At 54.6% G+C, this 20,666-nt stretch overlaps 1 long non-coding RNA gene across 1 annotated transcript; it reads left to right on the forward strand.

Annotated features, from left to right (window-relative positions):
- Positions 1–2,783: 2,783 nt before the first annotated feature.
- LOC135974471 (uncharacterized) lies at positions 2,784–9,368 on the forward strand. The gene is made up of 2 exons (XR_010591729.1): positions 2,784–4,822; positions 5,569–9,368. It is a non-coding gene; the product is annotated as an uncharacterized LOC135974471 (long non-coding RNA).
- The last annotated feature ends 11,298 nt before the right edge of the window (positions 9,369–20,666 follow it).

A 20,666-nucleotide genomic window follows, 5' to 3' on the forward strand; every position in this document is an offset into this window, starting at 1 on the left:
TCTGGGAGAATGAATGCCCTGGGAACCGGACCAACAACCAAGTCTCCCAGCCCAAGGGTAGGGAAGAGGGGGAAGGAGGGAGACGGGGGAGAGACTGGAAGGGGCAGCAGGAGCAATCAGTGGGGAGGGAGGTTCCCGGCTCCCAGCCCTGCACAGCTCCATTCCCTGCAGCTTTAGGCTGATTCCACTGATTCCCCTGACTTGGGTCCCGCATCTCAGAGGGCCCCGCACAGATCAGGCAGCTTCCCTGCCTGAAGCAAAGCTCTGTGGCTCTCCCAGAAGCAGTAGCTGTTGCTGCTAGGCAATGAGAGACGCTGGGCGCAACCCGGGGCCGCTCTGGGCACGCTGCAGCCAGCCCGGTCCGCTCCCCCGGCCCCAGCTGGCTCAGAGTGTGGGGCCCCAGCTGGCTCAGAGTGTGGGGCGGGCAGCAGCCCTCCATCAGCCAGGCCGCTACACGGGGGGGGCGGTGTGCAGAGCTGCAGCCCGCGGATCTGCCCCGCCCCCCAGCCAGCTCCGGGATAGCTGGTATGGTGTGCGGGGGGGTGTGGGCAGTGATCGGGGTCTGTGGAGGGGTGGGTGTGTGTGGGGGAGGTTGGCTGCTCTCTGTGTGTAGGGCTCTGTGTGTGTGTGCGTGGGGGGGAGGGTTGGCCTGTGCAATGGTGTGTGTGTGTGTGGGGGGGGATTGGCGGCTTTCTGTGAAGGGCTCTGTGTGTGTGCATGGGGCAGGGAGGGGTGACCTGTGCAGGAGTGTGTGTGTGTGCGGGGGGGGGGGGGGTTGGCTGCTCTCTGTGCAGGGCTCTCTGTGTGAGTGGGGCGGGGAGGGGTGACCTGTGCAGGGGTGTGTGTGGGGTTGGCTGCTCTCTGTGCAGGGCTCTGTGTGTGTGCGTGGGGCGGGGAGGGGTGACCTGTGCAGGGGTGTGTGTGGGGTTGGCTGCTCTCTGTGCAGGGCTCTGTGTGTGTGCGTGGGGGGGAGGGTTGACCTGTGCCTGTGCAAGGGTGTGTGTGTGGAGGTGGGGAGTTGGCTGCTTTCTGTGCAGGGCTCTGTGTGTGTGCATGGGGTGGGGAGGGGTGACCTGTGTAGGGGTGTGTGTGTGTGGGGGGGGGGTTGGCTGCTCTCTGTGTAGGGCTCTGTGTGTGTGCGTGGGGGGGAGGGTTGACCTGTGCCTGTGCAAGGATGTGTGTGGGGGGGAGGGGGGTTGGCTGCTCTCTGTGCAGGGCTTTGTGTGTGTGCGTGGGGCGGGGAGGGGTGACCTGTGCAGGGGTGTGTGTGGGGGGGGTTGGCTGCCCTCTGTGCAGGGTTCTGTGTGTGTGCGTGGGGGGGAGGGTTGACCTGTGCCTGTGCAATGGTTAGGGTTACCATATTTCAGCAAGCAAAAAAGAGGACGGGAGGAGCCCCACCCTAGCCCCGCCCCTGCCCCTCCCACTTCCCGCCCCCCCAGAACCCCCAACCCTCCCCCCGTTCCTTGTCCCCTGACTGCCCCCTCCTGGGACCCCTGCTCCTAACTGCCCTCCAGAACCCCACCCCCTACCTAAGACTCCCTGTTCCTTGTCCCCTAACTGCCCCCTCCTAAGACCCCCCCAACTGCCCCCCAGGACCCTACCCCCTACCTGTACCCTGACTGCCCAAAACTTTCTCCACTCCCCCCAAAAAGCCCCCCCATAACTCCCGACCCCCCCCGTTTCTTGACTGCCCCCTCCAGAACCTCCCTGCCCCTTCTCCTGCCCCCTGGCCCCCTTACCCTGCTGCTCAGAACATGGTGTTGGGCTCTGTGCGAGCTGGACACGTGGCTGCGCTCCCCAGCACAACAAAACCCGGTCTCTGGCTCCGCACAGAGCTGCCGGAGCCGGGCTGCAGGGGAGAGCTGCCGGCTCAGAATGCAGGGCGGAGCTCCTCTACAGCTGCTCCGGAGTCCAGCCCATGACTTTCCTGCAGCCCTCCCAGCCGCTCGCTCTGCTCTGCCAGGGGAGGGGGTAATCCTGGACATTTTGAGTTATTTACAAATTCCCCCCGACGCTATTTTTAGCACAAAAAGGAGGACATGTCTGGGTAAATCCGGACGAATGGTAACCCTAGAATGGTGTATGTGTGTGGGGGGGTGGGGTTGGCTGCTCTCTATGCAGGGCTCTTTGTGTGTGCATGGGGGGGAGGGTTGACCTGTGCCTGTGCAGGCGTGTGAGTGTGTGTGGCAGTGGCGTTGGCTGCTCTCTGTGCAGGGCTCTCTGTGTGCGTGGGGCGGGGAGGGGTGACCTGTGCAGGGGTGTGTGTGGGGTTGGCTGCTCTCTGTGCAGGGCTCTGTGTGTGCGCATGGGGCGGGGAGGGGTGACCTGTGCAGGGGTGTGTGTGTGTGTGTGTGGGGTGGGGGGGTTGGCTGCTCTTTGTGCAGGGCTCTGTGTGTGTGCGTGGGGTGGGTAGGGGTGACCGGTGCCAATGCAGGGGTGTTTGTGTGCGGGGGTGGGGTTGGCTGCTCTCTGTGCAGGGCTCTGTGTGTGTGCGTGGGGGGGAGGGTTGACCTGTGCCCGTGCAAGGATGTGTGTGTGGGGGAGGGGGGTTGGCTGCTCTCTGTGCAGGGATTTGTGTGTGTGCATGGGGCGGGGAGGGGTGGGGTGACCTGTGCAGGGGTGTGGGGGGGGGGGTTGGCTGCTCTCTGTGCAGGGCTCTGTGTGTGCATGGGGGGGAGGGTTGACCTGTGCCAATGCAGGGGTGTGACCGGTGTCTGTGCAGGGGGGAGGGGGGTAGGCAGGCAGGGAATGACTGGTGTCTGTGCAGGGGCAGGCCTGGGCAGGCGGGGAGTGACCGGTGTCTGTGCAGGGGTGTGTGTGTTTGTGGGGGCGGGGAATCAGTTCTGGGTTAGGGTTCTGTCTGCTTCTGTTCAATATGTTCATCAATGATTTAGATAATGGCATAGAGAGTACACTTATAAAGTTTGTGAACGATACCAAGCTGGGAGGGGTTGCAAGTGCTTTGGAGGATAGGATTAAAATTCAAAATGATCTGGACAAACTGGAGAAATGGTCTAAAGTAAATAGGATGAAATTCAATACGGACAAATGCAAAGTACTCCACTTAGGAAGGAACAATCACTTGCACACATATAAACTAGGAAATGACTGCCTAGGAAGGAGTACTGCAGAAAGGGATCTGGGGGTCAGAGTGGATCACAAGCTAAATATGAGTCAACAATGTAACACTGTTGCAAAAAAAGCAAAGATCATTCCGGATGTATTAGCAGGAGTGTTGTAAGCAAGACTCAAGAAGTAATTCTTCTGCTCTACTCCACACTGATATGCCCTCAACTGGAGTATTGTGTCCAGTTCTGAGCACCACCTTTCAGGAAAGATGTGGACAAATTGGAGAAAATCCAGAGAGGAGCAACAAAAATGATTAAAGGTCTAAAAAACATGACTTATGAGGGAAAATTGAAAAAAATGGGTTTGTTTAGTCTGGAGATGAAAAGACTGAGGGGGGACATGCTACCGTTTTTCGAGTACATAAAAGCCTGTTACCAGGAGGAGGGAGGTAAATTGTTCTCTTTAACCTCTGAGGATAAAGACTCCATGGGCTTAAATTGCAGCAAGGGCAGTTTAGGTTGGACATTAGGAAAATCTTCCTGTCAGGGTGGTGAAGCACTGGAATAAATTGCCTAGGGAGGTTGTGGAATCTCCATCATTGGAGGTTTTTAAGAGCAGGTTAGACAAATACCTGTCAGGGATGGTAGATAATACTTAGTCCTGCCATGAGTGCAGGGGACTGGACTAGATGACCTCCCGAGGTCCCTTCCAATTCTATGATTGGGGGAGTCGGGAGAGGGGCTGCTTTGCAATGGCAGCACCAGCTGGCGATTGCTCTTTGGCCAGTGGTAGCACCGACAGCCACTTGGAGATCAGGCCTTATGGCGCCGGGGCCTGCACAAGCACAGAACGAAGATGCTCCTTGTGTCAAGGAGTGGGGCGCTGTCCCAGTGGCAGGGGTCCCTGGGCGTGCTGTGGAGTGTGGGGGGTTTCCTCATTAGTGTGAGGCGCTTCCTCCCTAGGTCAAGTCCAGTGGGGTGATGCTGTCAAATGTTTCCAGCAGGAGCACACTCAGGGCTCTGTGGCTCAGAAGACCACAGAGCTGTTCCCTGTAGAGGTCTGTTGGCCAGGCTGTGAGCTGTGAGCTGCTTTGGGGCTCTTTTGGGAAGGCTGTGGTCTGTTTCCCCTCCAGGGTCTGAGTACGCATCTGCTCTGGAAAGCGCAGGAGTCTCTGCCAGCCCCTTGTGACCGAGGGGATCGCTGGCTCTCTGCCCCATGCAGTGGGGTCTCCAGTGGGGCCGTTGGCTCATGGGATATGGGCTGAGGTAACTGGCGCTTCCCGGGCTTGCTCCTTTGCACGGAGTTGGTGTTCACCACATAGGGTGGCATTAGCCAGGCCAGCTGTTTCCCCCCAGTCCCGTTCAGAGGCTCAGTCCTGGCGTTGCACAGAGCCAGTTTGGTTCAAGTCTGAAGCCGGCAGTGGGCTTTTATACCCCTGTGTTAGTGAGCGGCTGAGGGGCCACACTTGCACTGTGGCTGGGGGAGCCCGTGGGGTCGTCTCCCCTCCACTCTGATTGTTGTGTCTGAATTGACCCTCTTGTGTTTCCAGGGACATTTCCTGGCTGTCCCGTCCATGCCAGCCCCGAGTAGCAGATGAAAGCCGAGCTCAGCGGGTATTTATCTAGATCCCACCTGCTCTGTTCTCACTCAGCAGGGCCCCAATCCCAATACTGGATGGAGCGAGGGGAAGAGCTGCACGTCCCAGATCTCAGCAAAGGCGAGGACGATGAGAGCTGGCCGGGCCCCCAAACAGGTGAGGGATAAATAAGTCCAGCTGAGAGGGGTGGGGGCAGCGGCAGGGCCGGCGCAACCACTAGACGACCTAGGCGGTCGCCTAGGGTGCCAGGATTTGTGGGGGTGGCATTTCGGGTCCCTTGGCGGCATTTTGACGGCGACGCTTTGGCCGCCATGGAATTCAGCGGCATTTTGGCGGTGGGATGATCTTCGGCCACCCCAGTCTTCGGCGGCATTTCAGCGGCAGCTTCTCGCGGAACCGCCCCTCTCCTGTCGTCTTCCATCCTTTTTTGCCGCCTGGGGCAGCAAAAAAGCTGGCGCTGGTCCTGGGCAGCGGGGAGCCCCCACGTCCACCCCTGCAAGCCCTCCTGGCCCAGCTCCTCTCAGAGGCTGTCACCACCCTCTCCCTGATCTGTGTGCACCACTGCACCCATCCCACCACCTGCGCCAGGGTCCACAGAACCATATGAGAGATATGTCTTGGTTCTCACTGAAAAAGCAAATAATATTTCCAGCCCACACAGAGGCAAAGAAAGGCTTGTGAACCTGAGCTGGGTGGTGCTGACACCTGCCTGAGTCTGCAGCAGCCTGAAAAAGCTGCAAGAGGTGTGACCGCCTCCTTCAGTCCCAGCTCGGAAACCGGCTCCAGGGAGGGGCGGGTCCACTTGAGTGGTGCCTCGGGCTCTGGCTGCCTTAGTTGGGGCCCTGTCCTAGCCGGCCTCCTGTGGGGACGGCTCATGCCTGATTGCCCATTTGTTCCTGCAGGTGAGAGGCTGGCGAGCATGGCTGGGGCAGAGGATGCTGCACCGGGAAGAGGTGGCACCAGCACCGATGTGGAGCTGGTGGGAGCGTGGCACAAAGACCCTGCTGTGGGGGCAGAGGAAGTTGTGTGAGGAGGCAGTGCCAGGGTGGAGGAGGCTGTACCAGGAGGTAGCGCTGATGCAGAGCCGGTGAGGCACAGAGGCGTCACCGTTAGGTGGCCCTTTAAATGCAGTGAGTGTGGGAAGAGCTTCCGGCAGAGTGCCACGCTGACAAGGCACCAGCTCCTCCATGCGAGCGAGAGGCCTTACATCTGCACCACCTGCAGCAAAGGCTTTTGCGACCATGCGGCGCCGGCCACGCACCAGCGGGCGCACAGAGGTGAGCATCCCTTCCCCTGCCTGGCATGCGGCAAGGCCTTTGCTGGCAGCTCAGCGCTGCTGGTGCATCAGCGAGTGCACACCGGTGAGCATCCCTACCGCTGTGGGGAGTGCGGGCAGAGCTTCCGGCAGAGTGCCCATCTGGCACGGCACCAGCAGGGCGCCCACGCCAGCCAGCGCCCCCACGCCTGCGCTCACTGCGGCAAGAGCTTTGGGCTGCGCTCCACGCTGGCACGGCACTTGCAGACACACAGTGTCAAACGCCCACATGCCTGCCCTGACTGCCCCCGCCGCTTCCGCCAGCGAGCCCACCTGCTCCGGCACCAGCTAGCGCACACAGGTGAACGTCCCTTCCCCTGCCTGGTCTGTGGCAAAGCCTTTGCCCTGAGTGCCACATTGCTGCGGCACCAACTGGTGCACACGGGTGAGCGCCCCTACCGCTGTGGGGAGTAGGAGCTATACACAGAGCTCCTACCTGCGCCAGCACCAGCGCAGTGCCCATGCTGGCCAGCGCCCCCACACCTGCCCTGACTGCGGCCGTGCCTTTGCTGACCGTGCCAACCTCCTGCGGCACCAGCGGGGCCATACAGGCGCCCGACCCCACACCTGTGCTGAGTATGGGTGGTGCTTTGCCCAGCTGGTACACCTACGGGAGCACGGGCGCACACATAGCAGGGAGCAGCCATTCTGCTGCAGCTGGTGTGGCCAAGCCTTTGGGCACCGCTCAGCCCTGGCTGCGTACCAGCGCGCACACAGTGGAGAGCGCCCCTACCCCTGTACCCAGTGTGGGTGCCACTTTGCCTAGCTTGCCAGTCTGGTGGAGCACCGCCGGCGGCACACGGGCAAGAAACCTCACGAGTGCTCCCACTGTGGGCGCCGCTTCCGCCACCGCTCAGCCCTGCTTCGCCACCAGCACTCCCATGCTGGGGCGCGCCCCTTCCGCTGCGGGCAGTGCAGTTGTGGCTACACCCGCAGCTCCAACCTCCTGCTGCACCAGCGGGTGCATGCTGCTGAGTGACATCCCAGCCCCCAGGACATCACCGGCATCCGGTGACTCCCACACCCCTCATGCTGGGATGGTCCTGGCCTGGCCCTGACCAGAGTCCACACTGTTGCATGGCCACTCCCCCACCCACTGCCCAGGAATGGGGGTGGCTGGGCCAGGCCTGCGTTGCCTGGCCAGGTACTGAGTGTGAGTGAAGCTGCTGCCACCAGTCATGGTTTCTCCAGCCCCAGGTAGCAAACATGGGGGCAGAGCTTCCTGCAGGGTGCAGCCCTGCTCAGAGGTGGGGCTCAGGGAATGGGGACTGTGCTCAGGCAGTGCCAGACCTTGTTTTTCTCCCATTTTGCTGGCTGGTGCTGCCTGGGCTGCTGCTCCAACACCATGGGCCCTGCCGTGTGGCCCAGCCAAGCCAAAACCCGCCCTACAGCTGCCCAGATGTGTGCGGGGTGGGGGAACAGAAGCAGGGGGATGCCAGTACTCAATGCAGGCTTGTGGGAAACGGGAGGGGCTGGGTGGAGGGATGGGGGCCTGGGCTGCGGGAGCAGCTGCTAATGAATTTTCTAAAATGTTTTGTTACAAAGTGAAAATAAACCTGTGAAATTCCCAGGGGCACTGTCGTGTCTGCAGTGGGCAGGCACTGGGCCCCATGGCCTGACTGCACCAAGCTCCCCGGAGGGGAATGCCAGCTGGGCACAGGCACCCGGTGTTGCTATGGCTTCATTTGTGTCGCGGCATCCTGGCTCCGTTTTGGAGAAATGTCTCTTTGGGGGTTTTTGTTGCCACCCCATTGTGTGTGAACCTGGGCAGTGCCACCTCCCTGGTCCGTGCCAGTCACTCTGAGAGGAGCCAGCTGCCTCCCTTATCTCAGCGGGGCATGACCCTTTGCACTGTCAGTAACGTTCACTTCCCAGCCTCTCAGCACCGCAGCTGCAGGTTTCTGTTCAGTGTGCAGTCCCAAAGCGTGCCCTCTCTTCCAGCCCAGTTTCTCCAGCCGCCAGGTGGGACGGGGCTAGGCTGGCTCTGGTCACAATCCTGCTGTGCTGCGAGACCAGCCTGCATGAGGACACCATTGTCAGCTGCCTCTGGAAATCACTAGCACGCTGTGGCCCTGAGCAGGCTCTGCATTTCCTCTGCCTGGAAGTGTCTAAAGCTGCTGCAGAATGGCCTGCAGCAGGCCTGGGTACTCAGGGCCTTGCTTATGGGCCCAGAGCTCCAGATCAGCTTGTTGCCAGCACAGAGTGCCTGAGGCAAAGCAACAGAGGGGTTCGTTGCCCGGTGTGCTTCGCGCCAATAAACACACCAGGGGGAGAAGCAAACAAAGTTTATTTGGGATCCCAAAGTGGTGCAAGGAGACAGGCACGTCTCAGATCAAGCACACTAACAGGAACAGTTTTTCTTCTTTTATACATTTTGCAGTTAAGCCTCACCCCCCCCTTTCCCCTCTAGCCCTCCCTTTCTCCCCCCCCCATTCCTCCCTCTACCCCTCCCGTCCCTGGTAATAGTTAAGTCATTCTTGGCAGCTATAAGCCTAGCTTGTTAGTAACTTCTTTAAACCGTTATCTTGTCCTTTTTCCCTTCAGCCAGAAACATGCAGGCCTCATTATTACTGCTTGAGCAGGGGGGTGCACAGAGATAACTGGTTGCTTACATATTCCAATTGCACCTGGCTTTTGAGGTTGATTAGAGTTTAAACATGGAAGGATAGAGTTTGGTTCACTTAGGCCTAGTGCAGGAAGGCTTCATTGACACTTAGTGGCCTTCCACCCTCCCGAGTTACCTAGGGTGATGCCTAGTGACGTCAACAAGTCCTTCCTTTGAGAATACCCAACAAGCTTTTGGCTGAGTTTTCTCATATTCTGTGGACAAGATATGATTAAGTGCTATGAAGCTGGGGTTTTCAATGAGAGGGTATGCGGGGATTTTTGAGGAACGGGGGGCACAAAGCTTACGGAGGAGCAATTTAAAACAAGCAATCAGGAGGAGGGTGACCAGGCACAGTACCACACCGGTGAGGAGGAGACACACAAGGCCACCCCCCAGTCCTCCTAGGTTGGGCAACCAACTTCAAAGGGAATCGAAAACTGTGGGTTTCCTTTCCTGGGCCTTCCACTGCTTGAAAGCCTGTTTGGCCGACAGGACGTGCTTGTTAATGTCCTGTGAGTTTTCTGGGACATAAGTACAACATTCATTCCCAATAAGGGCACACACCCCACCCTGGGAGGCTAAAACATAATCTAAGGCCTGTCTGTTTTGCAGGGACAGCAACCGGAGCTGGTATAGCTTTGAGTTAAGGCTCTTCTCTATGGCCAAGGTTTCATTGGCGAACTTGGTGAGAAACACAGAGAGCCTGCGATAAAATTGGGTTAGCCGTTCCACCCCATAGGATGGGAGGAGGATCATACCCAACCTGTCTCCTTCCTTAATGGGCTCTGAGGTGGCATACAAAGATTTACGCTGCCTGGGGTGGCCAGGGGTTGTCCCTTAATGCATACTGGGATTCAATGGTACAGTTTTGCGACAAGGGGGTACCCGAGGTATTTCTTCCCCTACTGAACCATCCCCAACAGATATCTGACCAATTTTGGGGGACCACCCTCCAGGGTAACCCTGCTGCGTGGTGCGGGATTTGGGAGCATACTTAGCAGTTAGAGAGGTTAAACTCTTGGGCAAAGCAAACCTTCAAGGACTCATATGTGTCTGTTTCCAAGTTAGTAGGGATCCCTTTCCATCCCACATGTGCCTGGGGGGAAACGGGAGGTAACGAGAGGAGTGTCCCTATGGCAAAGAGTACCACTGTGGCAGACCCTGGACCTGAACTCATGCTGGGCAGCTGACCCTAAGGCCTAACAATTACAATTCCCCAAATACCCACAAAATATCAATTACCAATAGTAGGCAGATTAAAAACAAAAAGGACCAGGCCACCAGGTTAGGCTGGCCCTGTGAGAGTAAACACAACCAATGCTTAGAGTTTTCGTGGGGAGTGCGCTGCGACTGTCCAAAGAGACCACAGGGCATTCCCAGCAGACACTATTGTCTTTTGAATAACAGTTTAAGTCTCAGGTCGTCGCTGGTAGTCCTTTTCCGTAGGCTGGACGGTCCACCGTTCAGGAGCGGGCACTGCCTTCAGACGGGAGTGATGAATCCAGTTCTTGTGTCCCTTGACCTTTGCTGCTGTGTGGGAGACCAGCAGGACGGTGTGGGGTCCCTTCCACTTCTCTTGGAGAGGCTTGTCCTTCCAGGTCCGAACGAGAACGGAATCACCTGGCTGCAAGGAGTGGACAGGGGCATCCAGCGGGAGAGGCTGCAAATCTCTGGTATACCTGTGGAGAGAACAGAGAACAGCAGACAGAGAGCACATATACTGAGATAAAAAGCCACACCCCATTTCCCACTTCCCTGCCAGAACCGGTGTACCGTTCATAGGCCAAGCCCTTCAAAACATAATCTCGAAGGAACTGAGCCCTAACCTGCCCTTTGGGAGAGCGCGAATGCGGAGCAAAACAAGGGGTAAGGCATCAGGCCACTTAAGGGAAGCCTCTTGGCAGACCTTTGAGAGGTGCCGCTTAAGTGTCTGATTTGTGCGTTCCACTGCTCCACTGGCCTGCGGTCGCCATGGAGTGTGGAACTTTCAGGGGATTTGCAGGGCATCCGATATCTTTTGAATGACTTGGGATGTGAAGTGTGTTCTGTTGTCAGATTCCATCCACTGAGGGAGTCCGAAGCGGGGAATGATCTCCTTGACAAATTTCAGAGCCACCGTCTTGGCAGTGTTGTTATGGCGTGGAAAGGCTTCAGGCCATCCGCTGAATCAATCCACCAAGACGAAAAGGTATTTGAATCCTTGGGTCTGGGGGAACTCAGTAAAGTCTATTTGCCAAACCAGCCCTGGGCCTGGGGTAGGTTCCAGAGTGGCTGGTGGCACTGACACTTCTGGTCGAGGGTTGTTCTTTTGGCAAACTAGACATTCAGCCTGTACCTGGGAGGCCAGGGGTCTAAGAGCCTCCCTGCCAGCGTATAATTCTTTGTTTCTTCACCAGGGTCAGTTCTTAATATCTTTTGTAGTCAGGAATTCCTGGACTTTGTGGTTTCAATGAAGCAAGTGTTCCTTCTTCTCTTTTTCTGAAACAGTGTGGTTCAGCATCATACAGGGGAGAGGTTACTAGCACATCACCCTGTCTTTAAATAGGCTTATCATCAGTCGGAGAGTCCTTCCGAGGTGGAGGGGTCTTTTTACAGTAAGAAGCCTGGGTCCAGGTGGGCAGTCCTTGGTACTTCACAGCGGTGTTGGTGGTTAACAGGACTTGGAAAGGGCCTTTCCAGTGTGGAGCCAAAGCAGTTTTTCGTTGATGGACCTTAAGTAGAGTCAGTCTCTTTATTTCAATGAATGGCAGGGCTGCTAGGGTCTTTGGTTAGCACTTCTTTTATCTGTGAGAAAAGAAACCTTACACATTTCATTAATGCCTAGCAGTGTTTTGCAGATCTCATAGTTGCTTGGGCACATTCAGGCCCCCCTTTTCTTGGTTGTCAGCCAAGTCTTAGCTGTGAACAATGCCCTTGGATGGGGCCAGCATCTTATTTTTGGACTGAGCTTGCTAGCTATATTTTTTTCCTCAGTTAACTCGCTCTGTTTTTTTTCCTTCTCTCCTTCTTGGCTTCTTTTAACTTACAAAGGAAACTTCCACTTTTCACTCATACACCTTTTTCCAACAATGAACACATACACATTGCCATTATACACCCTTCCAGTAAAATAACTTTTATACAGAGCTTTGGAGCAACAAACCAGGACAAGCACACCCACTTTTGAGGAGTTCAACAAAATTCAGGAGGCTCACAGTGGCTTTAAGGCAAGGGGTGAGACCCACAGCGGCAATTAACAAGTCATCCACATATTGCAGGAGGAGGACCTTGTCCTCATTGTCCCACTCCTCCAAGTCTCTGGCCAGGGCCTGGCCGAAAAGGGTGGGGGAATTTTTAAATCCCTGGGCCAACACTGTCCAGCAAAGCTGCTTTTTAACCCTCCTTTTGTCCTCCCACTGGCTCCAATCTGTAGGCTTGCATGGCTGAGGGATCAATTGCAAGGGTCATTATCCAGGCATTCTCTGGGGGTAAGGTGAGGGTTATTTCATAGATTCATAGATTCATAGATTCTAGGACTGGAAGGGACCTCGAGAGGTCATCGAGTCCAGTCCCCTGCCCGCATGGCAGGACCAAATACTGTCTAGACCATCCCTGATAGATATTTATCTAACCTACTCTTAAATATCTTAAATAAAGATGGGGATTCCACAACCTCCCTAGGCAATTTATTCCAGTGTTTAACCACCCTGACAGTTAGGAACTTTTTCCTAATGTCCAACCTAGACCTCCCTTGCTGCAGTTTAAACCCATTGCTTCTGGTTCTATCCTTAGAGGCTAAGGTGAACAAGTTTTCTCCCTCCTCCTTATGACACCCTTTTAGATACCTGAAAACTGCTATCATGTCCCCTCTCAGTCTTCTCTTTTCCAAACTAAACAAACCCAATTCTTTCAGCCTTCCTTCATAGGTCATGTTCTCAAGACCTTTAATCATTCTTGTTGCTCTTCTCTGGACCCTTTCCAATTTCTCCACATCTTTTTTAAAATGCGGCGCCCAGAACTGGACACAATACTCCAGCTGAGGCCTAACCAGAGCAGAGTAGAGCGGAAGAATGACCTCTCGTGTCTTGCTCACAACACACCTGTTAATACATCCCAGGATCATGTTTGCTTTTTTTGCAACAGCATCACACTGTTGACTCATATTTAGCTTGTGGTCCACTATAACCCCTAGATCCCTTTCTGCCGTACTCCTTCCTAGACAGTCTCATCCCATTCTGTATGTGTGAAACTGATTTTTCCTTCCTAAGTGGAGCACTTTGCATTTGTCTTTGTTAAACTTCATCCTGTTTAACTCAGACCATTTCTCCAATTTGTCCAGATCATTTTGAATTATGACCCTGTTCTCCAAAGCAGTTGCAATCCCTCCCAGTTTGGTATCATCCGCAAACTTAATAAGCGTACTTTCTATGCCAATATCTAAGTCGTTGATGAAGATATTGAACAGAGCCGGTCCCAAAACAGACCCCTGCGGTACCCCACTCGTTACGCCTTTCCAGCATGATTGGGAATCATTAATAACAACTCTCTGAGTACGGTTATCCAGCCAGTTATGCACCCACCTTATAGTAGCCCCATCTAAATTGTATTTGCCTAGTTTATCAATAAGAATATCATGCGAGACTGTATCAAATGCCTTACTAAAGTCTAGGTATACCACATCCACAGCTTCACCCTTATCCACAAGGCTCGTTATCCTATCAAAGAAAGCTATCAGATTGGTTTGACATGATTTGTTCTTCACAAATCCATGCTGGCTGTTCCCTATCACCTTACCACCTTCCAAGTGTTTGCAGATGATTTCCTTAATTACTTGCTCCATTATCTTCCCTGGCACAGAAGTTAAACTAACTGGTCTGTAGTTTCCTGGGTTGTTTTTATTTCCCTTTTTATAGATGGGCATGATTTTTGCCCTTTTCCAGTCTTCTGGAATCTCTCCTGTCTCCCATGACTTTCCAAAGATAATAGCTAGAGGCTCAGATACCTCCTCTATTAGCTCCTTGAGTATTCTAGGATGCATTTCATCAGGCCCTGGTGACTTGCAGGCATCTAACTTTTCTAAATGATTTTTAACTTGTTCTTTTTTTATTTTATCCGCTAAACCTACCCCCTTCCCATTAGTATTCACTATGTTAGGCATTCCTTCAGACTTCTCGGTGAAGACCGAAACAAAGAAGTCATTAAGCATCTCTGCCATTTCCAAGTTTCCTGTTACTGTTTCTCCCTCTTCACTAAGCAGTGGGCCTACCCTGTCTTTGGTCTTCCTCTTGCTTCTAATGTATTGATAAAAAGTCTTCTTGTTTCCTTTTATTCCCGTAGCTAGTTTGAGCTCATTTTGTGCCTTTTGCCTTTCTAATCTTGCCCCTGCATTCCTGTGTTGTTTGCCTATATTCATCCTTTGTAATCTGTCCTAGTTTCCATTTTTTATATGACTCCTTTTTATTTTTTAGATCGTGCAAGATCTTGTGGTTAAGCCAAGGTGGTCTTTTGCCACATTTTCTATCTTTCCTAACCAGCGGAATAGCTTGCTTTTGGGCCCTTAATAGTGTCCCTTTGAAAAACTGCCAACTCTCCTCAGTTGTTTTTCCCCTCAGTCTTGATTCCTATGGGACCTTACCTATCAGCTCTCTGAGCTTACCAAAATCTGCCTTCCTGAAATCCATTGTCTCTATTTTGCTGTTCTCCCTTCTACCCTTCCTTAGAATTGCAAACTCTATGATTTCATGATCACTTTCACCCAGGCTGCCTTCTACTTTCAAATTCTCAACGAGTTCCTCCCTATTTGTTAAAATCAAGTCTAGAACAGCTTCCCCCCTGGTAGCTTTTTCAACCTTCTGAAATAAAAAGTTGTCTCCAATGCAGTCCAAGAATTTGTTGGATAGTCTGTGCCCCGCTGTGTTATTTTCCCAACATATATCCGGATAGTTGAAGTCCCCCATCACCACCAAATCTTGGGCTTTGGATGATTTTGTTAGTTGCTTGAAAAAAGCCTCATCCACCTCTTCCATCTGGTTAGGTGGCCTGTAGTAGACTCCTAGCATGACATCTCCCTTGTTTTTTACCCCTTTTAGCCTAACCCAGAGACTCTCAACACTTCCATCTCCTCTGTCCATCTCTACCTCAGTCCAAGTGTGTACATTTTTAATATATAAGGCAACACCTCCTCCCTTTTTCCCCTGTCTATCCTTCCTGAGCAAGCTGTACCCATCCACACCAACATTCCAATCATGTGTATTATCCCACCAAGTTTCAGTGATGCCAACAATGTCATAGTTGTATTTATTTATTAGCACTTCCAGTTCTTCCTGCTTATTCCCCATACTTCTCGCATTTGTATATAGGCATCTAAGATACTGGTTTGATCTTTCCTCCCAGTTTTGTCCTGACCCTCCTTTCTCTCTGCCAATATAGCCCACACTCCCTCTCGTTTCCGACCCATCTCCCCGGTCTCCATGTTCCCCACTTACCTGTGGGCTTTGCTCACCTGTCCCCGTCGAACCTAGTTTAAAGCCCTCCTCACTAGGTTAGCCAGTCTGTGTCCGAATAGGGTCTTTCCTCTCCTCGAAAGGTGAACGCCATCTCTGCCTAGCAGTAATTCCTCGAATAGCATCCCGTGGTCTAGGAAGCCAAAGCCCTCCTGGCGACACCATCTTCGCAGCCAGGCATTCACCTCCATGATGCATCTGTCTCTGCCCGGGCCCCTACCTTTGACAGGAAGAATTGAAGAGAATACCACCTGCGCTCCAAACTCCTTCACCCGTACTCCCAGAGCCCTGTAGTCACTCTTGATCCGCTCAGTGTCACACCGTGCAGTATCATTTGTGCCCACATGGATGAGTAGCATGGGGTAGTAGTCAGAGGGCTGGATAATCCTCGACAATGCCTCCGTAACGTCTCGGATACGGGCTCCCGGCAGGCAGCATACCTCCTGAGATGAAATGTCAGGGTGACAGATGGGCGCCTCCGTCCCCCTCAGCAAAGAGTCTCCGACCACCACTACCCTGCGTTTCCTATTCGCAGTGGTGGCAGCAGACCTCCCAGCCTTAGGGGTACGAGGCTTCTCCTCCTTCACTGTAGGGAGTGATTCCTTCTTTCCTGTATCAAGAAGGGCATAACGGTTACCTATTACCACGGCAGGAGGGTTCGGAGCAGGGGTGGAGCACTGCCTGCTGCCAGAAGTAACCAGCTGCCAGTGTCCACCCTGAGCCATCTCCTCCTCCACCAGTGGTGTATCAGCAGTCCTGCGTACTGGGACAGCTACCTCAGCTGTCTCCACATTGACACTGTCAAGGAATTGCTCGTGAATTCGGATGCTCCTCAACCTAGCCACCTCCTCCTGTAGCTCTCCCCACCTGCTGCCTGAGAGATTCCACCAGCAGGCACCTCTCACATTGGATGGTCCCCCCAGCCTGGATATCAGTAAGTGGAAATTGCAAGTTACAGTCTCTGCAAAACCACACCAGGATCTGGGTAGAAGCATCCATGCTCCGGCACTCTGTCTGGCTACAGGCACAGGTGGAGGAGACAGAAGCAGTGCTGGCACAGGTGTTGCGGGTCTTCCTAACCATCGTAAGCCTCCCTCTGTCAAACTCCTGTCTGCAGCCCCCTGTCAGCTGAAAGGGTTGTTTAAGCAAGAAGTTTTTAATGTAGTTGGTTTATAGGTTTATAGGGGAATAAAGAGAAAACAGATGGAACCGGTAAGGGACCCTCGCCCCCTTCCTGCTCCCCTTCCAAACTCCCTTGCGAAACTCCCTGTTAGCAGCCCCTGTTCGCAAATTTCATCTTGGGTGAAATGCAGGGTGGCTCCTAAGCGACAAAGCAGGTCCCGTCCTAGTAGAAGTGTTGGACAATCGGGGAGGTAAACCAGTTTGTGAGATAGAGTTCTGTTTCCCAAAGCACATTCCGCTGGGGCATATACTGGGCACTTGGTTCCTTTCCCTGTGGCACCCACCACAGTGAAGGACTCTGACACAGGCAGCTTCAGGGGTTGGTTTACAGCGGGTCGTGCAGCTCCAGAGTCTATTAAAAAGTTTATGTCCAAGTCTCCCACCCTCATGTTTACTCGGGGTTCCAGGGGAGGATAGTCCGTCTCCCCTGACACCCCTATTCTTGATCCTCCGCTGCCATCATAGGGGTACCTTCCCTTTCGGGGCACTCATTTTTTCAATGTCCCTCCTTTCGGCATCTGGCACACTGGTTACAACCCAGATGCCTTTCCTGTGAGCCAGGGCGCCCATGTCCTCTTATTCCCCGGCCCCTTCCACCTTCCTGGAATTTTCCCCTGCCACCGGCCTGTACTGCTGCGACCATCATTTTTGCTTGCCTCTTTTCCTTTTGTTTAGACACAACCTGATTATGCTCCACCTCAGACAGCAGGATCCGCATAAGGACATTACAATCATCACAGTCAGGCTTACAGCTAGCCAGGCACCCTTCAAAGACCGGTTCGTAGAGAATTCCCCTGCCTGTGCCTTAAAGGCTGGCTAGGTCCACCGGGTTAAAAGACACATGGGTGTAAACATGCATAGTAGTGGCCTGATTCCTATCTGAGCCATGTCTGGACACCACGGTCTCACTGATCAACAGATAAAATTCCACCGAGGGGGCAATCTCTGGGACCTGAGATACCTTGTCTTTATATGGTGGGGGTGTGATAGCCGAAGGGGACACCGGACCTGCCATTACAGCTGTAGGGGGGTTCTGGGGACTAACAGTAGCTACTACCGAACCTGTCGGAGTCAAATTACACTTTTGCAAAATCTCTAACCTATCTCTTAGCAACATAAACAACTGTACATACATATGTTCATTCCATTTACCCATTTGCTGACAAAACAGAAGTAATTGAAGGATCGTGTTATAATTAAGTGATCCTTCCGGTGGCCACCTTTCCTGGTCCTATAGCTGATATTGAGGCCAGTCTACTGTACAGAACCTTTTTAATCTACTTTTAGTTATTGGATTTGTGCCAAACACTTTCCAATTCACCAGAATGCATTCCAAGGGTGTACACCTTGCCCTGCCTGCAGTACTCTGTCCCTGCCCCGTAGGGAGACACTGGGCGTCCCCAGGTCATAACAGGTAGACACTGGGCGTCCCCAGGTCAAGACAGATAAAGTCCCCACTGGACTGTTCCTACCTTATCCAAGGGTCCTGTTCTGCACCGTCGCCCTATCCATGGGACCGGTTCCCCACCGTCGCCTGCAGCTGCTTCTCCACTACTCGAACGCATTGCACCGTTGTGCCCTCTGGGGTTGACCAAACCACGTCTTCGCCGAAGCCCCCGGTAAAGTCACCGGTGCGCGCTGGGCGTCGGTCATCGCCGCAATCTGTCGACCTCCGACAGGGGTCCGGGCAAGGTTAAATTTCAGCCTCGAGCCCCACGTTGGGCGCCAAAACTGTTGCCAGCACAGAGTGCCCGAGGCAAAGCAACAGAGGGGTTCGTTGCCCGGTGTGCTTCGCGCCAATAAACACACCAGGGGGAGAAGCAAACAAAGTTTATTTGGGATCCCAAAGCGGTGCAAGGAGACAGACACGTCTCAGATCAAGCACACTAACAGGAACAGTTTTTCTTCTTTTATACATTTTGCAGTTAAGCCTCACCCCCCCCTTTCCCCTCTAGCCTTCCCTTTCTCCCCCCCCCATTCCTCCCTCTACCCCTCCCGTCCCTGGTAATAGTTAAGTCATTCTTGGCAGCTATAAGCCTAGCTTGTTAGTAACTTCTTTAAACCGTTATCTTGTCCTTTTTCCCTTCAGCCAGAAACATGCAGGCCTCATTATTACTGCTTGAGCAGGGGGTTGCACAGAGATAACTGGTTGCTTACATATTCCAATTGCACCTGGCTTTTGAGGTTGATTAGAGTTTAAACATGGAAGGATAGAGTTTGGTTCACTTAGGCCTAGTGCAGGAAGGCTTCATTGACACTTAGTGGCCTTCCACCCTCCCGAGTTACCTAGGGTGATGCCTAGTGACGTCAACAAGCTTTACGCCTCATCTGCCACCTGTGGGGTGGGACATGGCTGCAGCAGCATGGCCAGGCAGCCAGTGCTGAGTGGCAGATACTGCCTGGTGTCAGCAATGCGGGCTGACAATGAGCAGAGGGGAGATGGCTTCAGGCTAGGGGGTCTGTGCCCAGGTCTGGTGGAGAGGGGCAGCGACTAGGTCTTGGCTTTCCTAGGAGCCCCAGCTCCTCATAGTTCCAGTTCCCTAGACCTGAACACTCCCTGCTAGGCAGCAGGCTGAGGGGCACCAGCTCTGCTGCATGCTACTGTGGGCCTGGTCACTGGCAGCTGGCACCCTGGCCGTTAACCCCTGGAACATTGATTCCCGGTTGTGGGGCCTGCATGCTGCATGGGTGCCTTGGCCCTGGATTTAGTGTAAGCATCACAGGTGCCCAGCTGAGGGGTGTCTCTCTGCTAGGGGGCTGGTGCCTGGGGGAGGGGGCTCTTGGGGGTTGCAGTAAGGGGGGGGCCCTGCAGTTTGGGTCTCTGGGCAGGCCTGAGCTTTGCCATATAGTGGAGGCTTCCTAGAGCAAAGCCGGCGGTCAGACTGGGCTGCATTTCCTGGGTGGCTGGAGTCACTGGTGCAGTGGTCCGGGCCCGAGGGAAGCCCTTAGAGCAGGTGGGAGGTGCTGCTGCAAAGGCGGGCGGCCACCAGTGCAGTGATCCAAGGGTAGTAACTGGGGAGTAGCTGACAGGAGAGCCAGGCCAAGCAGCAGCCATGGCTAACTCCTTGCTGCTACTAGACCAAGGTTAATTACAGAAGCTGGGGCCACATGGGTCCTGGTCCTTGGGTTGGGAAGTGACAGTGACCGCTTGGCCAGCAGATCTCATCGAAGAGCCTGGGCCGATGTGCACCCCCTGAGCTGCAGCCGGTCCCAGGCCAGGGCATCCTGCAGCTAGAGCTGGCACCAGGGCCAAAGCCACCTACAGGAGCAGCCCCCAGGGCTTTGCTGGGAATTCAGGCCTGGGGGCTGGGGCTCCCCAGCTGGGAGCAGTTGCAGTGCTGGGAGGGGGGTAGATTCACCTTCCCAGCTGCTGGATGCAGGCAGCAGGGCCCATGGGAGCTGCAGCCAAGTGGGCACAGAGGAAGGGAAAGAGTCTCACACACCATGGATCTGCTGGGAGCTGATCCTGCACCACATGGCGGGGGAGGGAGAAGGGCATGAGCAGGCACAGAGCCTGCCAAGCACAGGAGCTAGGCCCCAGTGCAGCACAGAGGATGGAGTTGGAGCCTCCTCTGACCTACCAGGCACCTCCCCCTGCAGTGAGTTGGGGGGCCAGGCCCAACCCCAGTTTCCTACATGAGGCCCACGAGGGGAAGGGAACCGTGCAGGGCTCAGTGGGCACACAGCTTGGCAGAGCTGCACCCACCTTTGGTGGGACAGGACTCATGGTCTGAGGGAAAACAAGCCAACCCCTGCCCCAGCAGCAGCGGCTCCACAGGCTGCCCAGAGCAGGGACAGCAGCTCCTGAGCACCTTGCTTTCTCCTGCAGGAGCCAGCCTGGGCTGAGTTGGGGCCAGTGGAGCCACAGGCCCACTCTTGTTATTCCCAAACACCTCCCTGGGAGGAGGCTGAGCCGGGGGCTGCCCCAGGGGCCCCGGAGGCTGATCAGAGAGTTGGCCGAGAGTGACCGTCAGCCCGGCCAGTGGAAGCTTTTATTCTGGCAGGATGGGCAGACCCTGCCCCAGCCAGGCAGCCACAAGCAGGTTTTTAAATAAAAAATAAATAACAAAATTCCAGTGCCCAGGTCTCTCCGTGCCAGCCCCTCACCCCCCTGCAGCTCCCACCCTCAGCAATAACTTAAAAATAAGTAGCATCTAGGGTTATATGGCTCCCACTCTGGCCGCAGCTGGGATGTGGGCGCTCTATGACAGTGATGGGGTGCCTGGAGGGAGGTGCAAACAGCAGCTCAGCCAGGAATGTGGGATGCCCAGGAGCTGGGAAGTGGGGGGGGAGGGTCCAGGCCTGCTGAGCCCAGGATTTGCTTCCCTGGGGAAAGGGGCTGCCCCAGGAATAGCAGCCTGAGCTGGCAGAGGTACACGCAGCCAGGGAGCGAGGCTCTGGCCTAAATCACCC

The sequence above is a fragment of the Chrysemys picta genome, chromosome 12, assembly GCF_011386835.1.
Source record: "Chrysemys picta bellii isolate R12L10 chromosome 12, ASM1138683v2, whole genome shotgun sequence".
NCBI lineage: Eukaryota > Metazoa > Chordata > Testudines > Emydidae > Chrysemys > Chrysemys picta.